The sequence below is a fragment of the Martes martes genome, assembly GCF_963455335.1.
Source record: "Martes martes genome assembly, chromosome: 12".
Classification (NCBI taxonomy): domain Eukaryota; kingdom Metazoa; phylum Chordata; class Mammalia; order Carnivora; family Mustelidae; genus Martes; species Martes martes.
Genome location: NC_137900.1, coordinates 66,393,491 through 66,404,096, shown reverse-complemented (window position 1 = coordinate 66,404,096; position 10,606 = coordinate 66,393,491). Strand labels below are relative to the sequence as shown.

Here is a 10,606-nt window from a genome sequence, read left to right as displayed (position 1 = left end):
ACCCGCCGCCCGGCCCCGCCAGCTCCTCCTGCAGGAGCCCCGCGGGGACGCCTCGCCGCAGCCAGAACTAGTGCTTCAGTGTTCCTTCTTGTTAGATGAAGATAGACAATTTTCTAAAAACAAATACCTCAAACTTAAAAGCAATATCACGCTTAACAAGAGAACCCTAGTAGATTGCCATGAAAAATAATTTAGAAATAAAGAAGTTTACTATTATCACAAAATTTTAGCCTTTGTAAGTGCTAACCTATGGGTAAGAGGCTATTGAAAAGGACTATGGCAATACTTTATTAATCGTACAAGAGATCATTTCTCTTAGAGTAGGATATTCAAGATGGAAGGACGTCAAGTGAAAAACAGAACTGGTTATGAATGTCAAAAAGAAGGTAAGTTACTAAAGAGCTTTTATATAACGAAAGAAATAGATTTTCTAATAGCAATAATAAGTTAAAAATATAAAGGAAAAATATCTCACTTAACACAGCAACAACAAAAAAGTTCCTAGCCTAAACTTAACAAGAAATGCATAGAGCTGATTATCACAAGAACTATGATCAATTAGTGAATTACAAAAATGAAAATGTAAATGGGGTGACATTTTTATCTTTCTTGGTGCTAAGTTCTAACAACATATCAATTATTTCCTATAATTTCAATCAGAATGTCAAACTGAAAATCTCACAAAACCCTTTTAAAGTTCACTTGGAAGATTAAAAGATAAGAGGAGCCAAGAAATCTTTGAAGAAGATTGTTGGGGAGGTCATCTAGATATTTACATGTATCATAAAGTTAAAGCAATTAAAACAGAATTGAGTACTACAAGGAAAAAGTAAAATGCATTCATAGAAAAACAGAAAGCATAATATGCATGTGTGTGCTATACGTGCATATACATGTATGTATTATTTTTTAAAAAGATTTTATTATTTATTTGAGAGAGAGGGAGTGAGCAGGAGCAGGAGGAGAGGCAGAGGGATGGAGAAAGGGAGAAGCAGACTCTCTGCTGAGCTTGGAGCCCAACTCAGGGCTCAATGCCGCGCTCTATCCCAGACCCCTGGGATCATGACCTGACCTGAAGGCAGACACGTAACCCACTGAGCCAGCCAGGCGCCCCTACATATATGTATTTATCAAGTATATTATGGACAGTATCTCAGAAGAACACTGAATTGTTTTAGAAATAGTGTCGTGATTATGGTAACAGAACACTTCATCATGGTGGTCCAATATCTTCTGAACACCCTCCGACCTTTCTCACTTTGTAAACAAGTCCTGCTTTCCCAGGAGAATCCATAAATCAGGTCTATGACTTAGGTCTACACTCCCCCTTACTCTGCCCCTATGACACCTGATGTGGAGAAGAGCCACGTGAGGGGGCATATTCAGGGAGGCTATTCCTCTGGGACATGGGGTGTCATGAGTGTTTTGGGGCAGTCATGTTAGAGTTGCAGATGTCCCCCTGAGTCCATTTTTTAAAAAGTTCTTTTTGTTAGAACCATCCTGTGGTATGGTCAGATGTGCTGACCATGCCTGTCTTGCTCTTGGCTGTGTATTATACCCTACAATCCTATTTCTCTGGCTCTCACAGAGGTCTGTGAGTTACCAAATATCCTTTAACAAATCCCTCTCTGCTTAAGCTAGTAATGGACTGAATGTTTGTGTCCTCACAAAATTCATATTCCTAACCCCTGATGTAATGGTACTAGGAGGTGGGGCCTTTGGGAAGGTGGCGCCTTCATGGATGAGATTAGTGCCTTTATAAGAAGAGACAGGGGAGAGCTTGCTTCCTTTCTCTCTGCCCGGCCCTGTGAGGATACAATGAGAAGACAGGCATCTGCAAACCAGGACACATGTCCTCACCACACCCTGGATCTGCTAGCACCTTGATCTTGGACTTCCCAGCCTCCAGAACTGTGAGAATATAAGTGTTTGTTGTTTAAGCCACCCGGTCTATGGTATTTGGGTATAGCAGCCCAAGCTAAGACAAGTTGAGTCTGTTAAGTGCAAATGCACTTAAGAACATGCATGAAGAACATTAAGAACAAGCATGGCTGGGACGCCTGGGTGGCTCAATTGCTTAAATGTCTGCCTTTGGTTCAGGTCATGATCCCAGGGTCCTGGGATTGAGTCCTGGGTAGGGCTTCCTGCTCAGTGAGGAGCCTGCTTCTCCCTCTGCCTATGGCTCCCCCTGCTTGTGTTCTCTCTCTGACAAATAAATAAATAAAATCTTCTTAAAAAAAAAAAAAAAAAAGAACATGCATGCCTCACATACTTTACTATTTGGGAAAAATACATTTAAATTCCTGTTTCAAACTATTCATAAAAATAAAAAACATCTGGATTAATGAATAAAATGTAAGAACACACACACACACACACACACACAAAACCGAACATACACTAAAACACCAAAAAACAAAAACCCAAAGATAAACCTAAACAGAACTAGCCAAACTAATAACAATGATATGAGTAGATCAAAAATATGTCTCTGAATGAACTAGCAGATGAGAAATGGAAATGTGGTCAGCTAAGTGGTTTCATGACATTAGAAGATACAATTAAACTGACTGTCCAAGAGTTGCACACCTCTTCATAATTCTCAGTCCAGGCAAGAATTTTTGTCTGTGTACTTCATACCGAGCATGCTCTATGAGGGGATTATTGGACAATGTCCTGAGTGTGAGTAGCGCAGACCAGTTTTTGGTTTTGGCTCGCAGACAAGTCAGAGCATAACATACCAAAAGCACAGAAGTGTTATTCACCGGAAACAGTTCCAGCAGGAAAGGTGCGGGCCTGGATAGGCAATGTGTCCATTCTCTGTACTTCTGACGGACTGGACTGACTGCATATTCGTCCAGGGATCCTCTCCTGATGTTTCTTTCAGGCAATCTTTCCAATAATTAAGGGACTTAAGCCCAGGTTTATAGTCCTTTGCTGTAGCAAAGATCTCTCTCTTTCTACATAATCAAGAGGCAGGGGACAGGGCTTTTCAGAGGCCACAGGAGATCCAAGCTACTCCCCTAATTTTCAGCTTCCAGTAAATATGTTAAAAATGAAGAAATGGCAAAACAAGAGTTATTTTGGGTGCATACATTTAGCATGTTAATGCTTTGAATATACATATATAACAATAATTTTGTGTATAACTCATTTGATGATAATGTCGAAACCAAATTTGAGTCCTTTCTTGAATGTGAAGCTCAGCTCTTCCTGTCTTCGGGTGTTCGTCCTGGTTAAAGTTAAATGCCCCAAATTTAAATAGTCTGTATGTTAATAGCCAAGTAGTTCCAGCCTTGGCTAGATGCCCTCCTTGGCCAAGATGAAAAACCTCGTTGATACATACCTAATGAAAACAGCCCTGTTGCTGGCTTTATAAGCAATTGTGTAAAAATGTCACACCAGTTGTGGGCTTGACTTTGAAGACCCCCTTTAAAGGAGGTAAATGTCTATGAACAAATAATTTAAAGTTCCGAATTGTGCAGATCTTCCCTTGCCTTTCTTCCAGGCCATGATTAGCTAACAGTCACAGTCTGTCCTTGTCATGTCTAGCTCAAGAAAGTGAAATTACATCATCTGGGTACAAAGGAATACTTGTCCTTTGTTCATTCTTCTCTGGTGTTTTCTGGTTCTGTTCCACTCCCACATTCAGAGCAGTAGGGCAAGGGGAAAACAGGCCCACAGGAGGATTGTTCCTCCTCAAAGCCTGGCATCCACCTCCATCCAAAACACGTACCTGAAGTTCTACCTCAGAGCGGGAAAACCTTGACTCTCTCACTTCTGGTCAGTGGGTCTGCATTTGGATTCTTCCCTGACCATCTCAGAGAAAGAGATGATCCTCCTTTGAACTCACAGGGGGCTTGCCTCTCTTGCGGCCCTCACCACACAACTTTGGAATATGCTTACAAGAGAAACCAAAATTGTGATGTAATACCAAATACCCCTGAAGGAAGGTGGAGCAGGTTGGAGACGCTTCAGGGTTTCTGAGTGGCCTATCAGAGCAGAGCACAGGGCTCTTTCTGACAGCCCAGAACATTGATTTGTTTGAAGATACAAAGGTCTGGAGGTGTGTGGTGGGGTAATGCCTCAGCCTACTAGTTGAGTACAAACAATTCAGACTTCTAAGGACAAACTGAAAGGGAAGGAATGAACAGGCGATATGGCAGAGGAGAGAAGTAGAGCCTCCAACAGTGACTAGAACACCCCAGCTGGGCGAGGGGGGCTGTTTCAAAGGACTTTTAGGAACAGGGATGACTAATGTTCAATTTTAAATTGTTCTATGACCATCATGTAATTACCCTTCCTCTCCACAAGCCATTAGCTATGTCTATGGTTAAATCAATTACACAAGGGGGCCGTTAGACAGAGGTGTCTCGAATGCCATAGAGCCTACCTAAGCAAGCCAAAATCTAAGCCGGTAAATGCCTCAAGGTTACGAAATGGAAACCTAAGGACAGCCAATCCCTAAGAGCCAACTAGGTTTTAAGCTGTAGCTAATCAGTAATTTCTTTTCTCAGTTTCTGCCTTTTAACTATAAGTCTTTCCTCAACTCTCCTCAAAGGAATGCTTCTAACCACTTGGTATTATTCAAATAAGTTCTTAGGGTTTTAATATGACTCACTTAATCTTTTAACACTATGAAAAGGCTTTCCACATTGTTCACTTGTTTGTTTTTGCTTTTTTATGGAAATCTAATGAAGGAGTCAAGTTACCCTCTGGGTCACCATGGTAGGGACAGGACTGGTATCCTTACTTGGGGCATGACCCGTGTGCTTGACTGATTCAGTGAAATGAGAAGCTCTGAGCCAGAGCGACCTTAACCCCCAGAATCTCCCTCCAAGCTGGGGGAAGGCATTGGGCTTTCTGGAGGTTGTAGAACAGAGGTTTGAGCCAATTCTATCTGGATCTACAAAGGCAAAGAAAGCCAAGCAGAGGCGTGAGTTAACCATAGCTCTTTGCGATCTTGCCTTCTCGCCCTCCTAGACCCAAAAGGGACCTTCACTTTTGCAGAACCACTACTGGCAGCTAACCTCAAAAGTCCAGAATGCATGACAGAAAAGATCCCAGGGACAGTGTCTCTGGGGGTTGGAGGAGAGGAGGGAGCACTGGAAAAAAGATTGGCAGGTTTGACTACACACGGCGTGGGCAAGAGCTCTAGCAAGAGAAAACTGTGCTCCCTGACCATGACATTCCAGAATATAGTTCCTTGTAATAATAAGTGATTGCCTTTTTTCTTCCCACTTTCTAAAGTGGCGGTTTTTACAGCCCCCCCCCCCACTGCCCCACCAGGATCAAAGGTCTTTGTTTCCTTGGACAAATGGCCCAAAGGAGAGCCTCTGGCAGAAGAGGGCAGGCCCGGGGCAGGAAATAGGTTCAAAGAGGGTGAATTCTCCCCTCTCCTGCCTCAGGGGAACCAGCAGATGCCTGGCAGCCTCCTCCGTGGGGGTGCCAATAATTGGATGAGGACCTCCCTGGGCTCCCTGCCTCAGAGATGACTTGTTCCAGCTTCGTAGTTACACCTCTGTCTGGCCGTGCAGCGGGGCCCAGCACAGCCAGGAGCCAGCTCTGCCGCAGGGGACTGGCTTGCAGAGGTGCAGCTCGGCCATGTTTCCAGAATGGCGGGCACAGGCGTGCTGAGGAAATCGGCTCCTGCCTGCCTGGCGTGGTGGCCCTTCCTGCTGCTCCACCTGCTTTTTTAACTCTGGAAGAGTGGCCGCATGGCCAGCTCACTCTCTGTTTTTCCTTCCTCAGGTTTTTGTTTAAATTCTAGGTAGATAACGTACAGGGTAATGTTAGTTTTGGGTGTAGAATTTAGTGCTCCAACACTTCCGTACAACACCTGGTGTCATCACCACAAGTGCCCTCCTTATTCCCCGTCACCTATTTCGCCCAACCCTCCACCCGCCTCCCTCCCCTCTGGTAACCATCAGTGCGTTCTCTGTAGTTGAGAGTCTGTTTCTTGCTTTTCATCTTTTTCCTATGTTTGTTTCTTTTGTTCCTTAAATTCCAAATTCCCCATATGAGTGAAGTCATGTGGTATTTGTCTTTCTCTTTGCATTATACTCTCTAGCTCCATCCAGGTTGCTGTAAATGGCAAGATTTCATTCATTTTTATGGCCAAGTAATATTCCATTATACAGATATACCACACCTTCATTATCTATTCATCAGTCAATGGACATTTGGACTCTCTCAATAATTTGGCTATTGCTGATAATGCTGCTATAAACATTGGGGTGCATGTATCCCTTTGAATCTGTATTTGTGTATCCTTTGGATAAATGCCTAGTAGAGCAATTGCTGGGTCATAGGGTAGCTCTATTTTTAACTTTTTGAACCTCTCTATTGTTGTCCAGAGTGGCTGCATCAGTTTGCATTCCCACCACAGTGCAAGAGGGTTCCCCTTTCTCCACACCCACACCAACACCTATTGTTATTGTGCTGTTAATTTTCGCCATTTTGACAGGTGTGAGGTGGTATCTTATTGTAGTTTTGATTTGTATTTCCCTGATGATGAGTGCTTTTGAACATCTTTTCATGTGTCTGTTAGCCATCTGTATATCTTCTTTGGGAAAATGTCTATTCATGTCTTCTGCCATTTTTTAACTGGGTCTTTGGGTTTTTTGGGTGTTGAGTTTTATAAGTTCTTTATAGATTTTGGATATTAGCCCTTTGTCACAAATGTCATTTGCAAATATCTTCTCCCAATCCACAGGCTGCCTTTGGATTTGGATTTCATTGATTGTTTCCTTCATTGTGCAGAACCTTCTTATTTTGATGAAGTCCCCATAGTTATTTTTGCTTTTGGTTCCCTTGCCTCAGGAGAAGTGTCTAGTAAGAAGTTGTTAGGGCCAATGTCAATGTGTTCTCCTCTAGGATTTTAATGGTTTTCTGTCTCACTTTTAAGTCCCTAATACATGGCATCCCTTTATTCATCTCTCCTCCTTCATGCTTCTTTACACTTTCTACAAATCACATTGCCATTTTCTTCCATCTCCTTAGACCTGCTTCTACCTCTCTCTTCATCCTTTTCAAGGTATGAGTCACCTTTCAAACTCTGGATACCCTAATGGGTGAAAAAAAATCTTTCCTCATCTAAAAATCCCCACTACCTTCTTGTGGGGGGAGTGTTCCTTTTCTTGGGTGTGGGTATGCCACTTTTGAGATGAACTCAGGATCCAGCTTAATTTTTCTGCATATTAAGTGAAGAAAGCTTTTGAGGGTGGGAGTGAGGTGTGAGGATTCAGGATGAAGGACACAGGACATGATGAGGTTGGGTGTTGTGGGAACAAAAGTTTTAGAGTGACTGTTCTTTGGTAATTAAGAGGCAAAAGGGAATTTGGAGAATGTAGGAGAAGGGGATGATGATGAAGAAGACGACAGCAACTGTAATTTATCTGGTAATTAATCTTTACCAGGCATTATGCAAAACCCTTTTTGTTCATCATCATTCAAGCCAATCCTCCAACAAATGTTGTAGGTTACATTTTACTGTTATCCTTTTGCGGCTGAAGCAACTGAGGCTCAAAGAGCTTAGAGGACTTACCCAATATAACACAGCAAGGAAGCTCTGAGTCAGAATTTAAGTTCTACATGACTTCAAAGTCAAGATTCTTAATATTGACTTGCCACAAAAAATTTTATGTCTGGATATTCAGAAAGGCACAAGGTTGAGTTTGTAATTTCATTACCTGGGAGGCTGAATGATTCTGTTCTTCACTTTGTGGGAGAGTAGATGGCACTTGAGGTGGTCACTAAGCAATGGACTGGCCCACTCTTTGCAGATGCTGGCTGACTGGCTGTCTCTCAGAGTCTGGGCCCTTCATCCAGCTTTCCAGGATCTGGTCAGCCTGGCACTCTTTATTCCTGTGGGATGAAGCAACCCAAAGGGAAGGGGAATATGAGACAGGGAGTTAGAACTACCCACGTTCTTTCATACACACCAGTATTTTGAAGATTTCTTTCCTCCTCCCCCCAAGCTTTATTTCTTTATTTGAGAGAAAGAGATTGAGAGCAGGAGCGTGAGCTGGGGGAAGGACAGAGGGAGAGAGACTCCTTCAAGCAGACTCCCTGCTGAGCACAGAGCCTGATGTCTGATGCCAGCTCAATCCCAGGACCCTGAGATCACGACTTGAGCTGAAATCAAGAGTCAGATGCCCAACCAACTGGGTCACCCAGGTACCCCAGTATTTTGAAGATTTCTAGTTAAAGTACTTTAACAGTACTTCCCAAAAGAAAACATTTTACGGTCTAATCTAAGTTTCTTGTACCATTGTTTAAAATAATTTACTTTTTTTAGGACAACCATGTGTGTTAAAAACAGTGGAGAAAACCACAGAATATTGCTGCTGGAAGCGATCCCTCCTTCACTGCAAAGATGATGAGTCCAAGGCCCTAAGATGGCTTTAAAATCACGGATCGATATTTAAGTCCTTTCCCCAATACTTACTAATGATGTGACCTTGAGCCAGAGACAGATCAATTCCTTCCTCCCCAAAACAACACCTACCCAGCTAAATGATGTATTCTATGATGTATTCAGAAAAAGTCCTGGGACGAGTAAGTGGTCAACAAATGGTACTGCCTTCCCTTGGGCAATACGTTCCACTGTTCAGCATAGAACTAGGGCCAGAACCTTGTTTTCTGATTCTCGTGTGTGTGTGTGTGTGTGTGTGTGTGTGTGTGTGTACACATGTGCACACATATCACAGGAGCACTGGTAACGTTTGCTTCCGTGGAGTAGCATGGTCTAGTCATCCTGTAATTAGGTAGGGCTTTATGGTTTTCAAATCACTCACTTAGATGCTCTCCCTCAATCAGGGACCACATGGAAATGTTATACAGGGGTGGTATTCCTAGGACCACTTTGCACATCAGGGATGGGAGGCCAAGAGAACATGGTTTCCTTCAGTCCCCTGGCTACCCTGGGGCAGAACTAGACCACCACCCACATCTTCTGCCTCCCTATCTCTACCTCTTTCTACTGGTGCGCAATGCCTTCCCATCCTAAAGGCCAGACAGTTCCACCAAAGAGATAAGGAATAGTGAAAAAAATACACGTGGGGGGTCATAAATGACATAAGTAACCGACAGTCCTGATTAGATAGGGAAGAATTGGACTTTGATATGATTGAGCAAAAAGGCAAAGAGAGAACACTGACAAGGCAGTAAACAACTCATTAGGAGGGAATATGGGACAATGGGGGCTGGTGGTCACTGCTGACCCCAGTGTAACTCTTTCCTGTCAGATAACTACTGGTCACCCTAATCCTGAAATTCTGCAGCCCCGTCCTTTCTGACTCCATCTCTCCAGCGTCCTAACTGCCCGTATGTTTCCTCAGACAAGACAAACCTTGTTCTTTTTTTTTTTTTTTTTTTTTTTTTTTTTTTTAAAGATTTTATTTATTTATTTGACAGACAGAGATCACAAGTAGGCAGAGAGGCAGACAGAGGGAGGGGGGAAGCAAGCTCCCCGCTGAGCAGAGAGCCCGATGCGGGGCTTGATCCCAGGGTCCTGGGATCATGACCTGAGCTGAAGGCAGAGGCTTTAACCCACTGAGCCACCCAGGCGCCCCACAAACCTTGTTCTTGATCACGTTCAAGCTTTCGCTGTTTCTAGTCTCAAGGGGATGGTATTTCTAAGCCCTAGAATTTAGGTCATTTTACATTCTCACTGTCCTTCTGCGCAGAGGTCTTCTAGTCTGACGCACTGGATCAGATGGTGTGGAGTGCGGCTTAGCCATGTGGCAGTCTGGAGTATCTAGACTTTTCTTTCATGTTACTTCATGGAGCCTTCATTGAACCTGCAGTAACAAATCACCACCACCACAACTTGGTACTTTTTTTTAATATGCATTCTCTTATTTGGTTTGATTTTCTTTGATTCTCTCCTCAACGTTCTCTTCCCGTTTCTTAGATTAGAAGTGTCTTGACAACAGGCCTGCCTTCTTCGTCACGTATTCTCTACAAAAGTATCCTCTCTGCGAAATGCCTCTGGAGCTAACCAAATGCCTTATACAGAGAACCTCAATACACACTTTGAACCATGCTGAAATAACACTAGGTCCATCCCTGGGACCAAAACAATGACTGCTGCTTTCACGCTGCTGACACCATTCCGACTCCCACAGCAGATCACAAGACAGTAAGGAAACATCTGCACCACAGGTTGGAAAAGAGATCGTAAAATGCCATCTTGACCCAATCATGGGTCTTCCTTGCATCATGTAGATGTGGCCCCTTTTTATGAAAGTTCTTCCCCTATAATATTATAACATTCTACTGAGTGTAACTCTGTGATCCAGGAGATTTACTTACGTGTTACAAGTTTGTCTGGGGACTCAGACCTCATAGTGCTCATGAATACGTTGAATTCGTGGCCCATCATACTCAAATCAGAACTATCTGGGGTGAGGTGGGGACTGGAGAATAAACATGGCAGTCGTTGGAGGTAGTGACAGAAATGCTCATGGATGACATCTGATTTTTGCCTGTAGAAGAGTCTGCACTTGGAAACCTTTAAGCCAGAAGTACGCATTCAGATCAGGCCATTTAATAAAAATGTCCTCTGTGCTACACCCCCCACCAGATGTCATTTCATTCCTGC

At 43.3% G+C, this 10,606-nt stretch overlaps 1 long non-coding RNA gene across 1 annotated transcript; it reads left to right on the top strand.

Annotated features, from left to right (window-relative positions):
• The first annotated feature begins 1,793 nt into the window (after positions 1-1,793).
• Positions 1,794-10,582, top strand: LOC308353256. The gene is made up of 3 exons (XR_013967776.1): positions 1,794-1,913; positions 9,690-9,835; positions 9,917-10,582. It is a non-coding gene; the product is annotated as an uncharacterized lncRNA (long non-coding RNA).
• Positions 10,583-10,606: the final 24 nt, after the last annotated feature.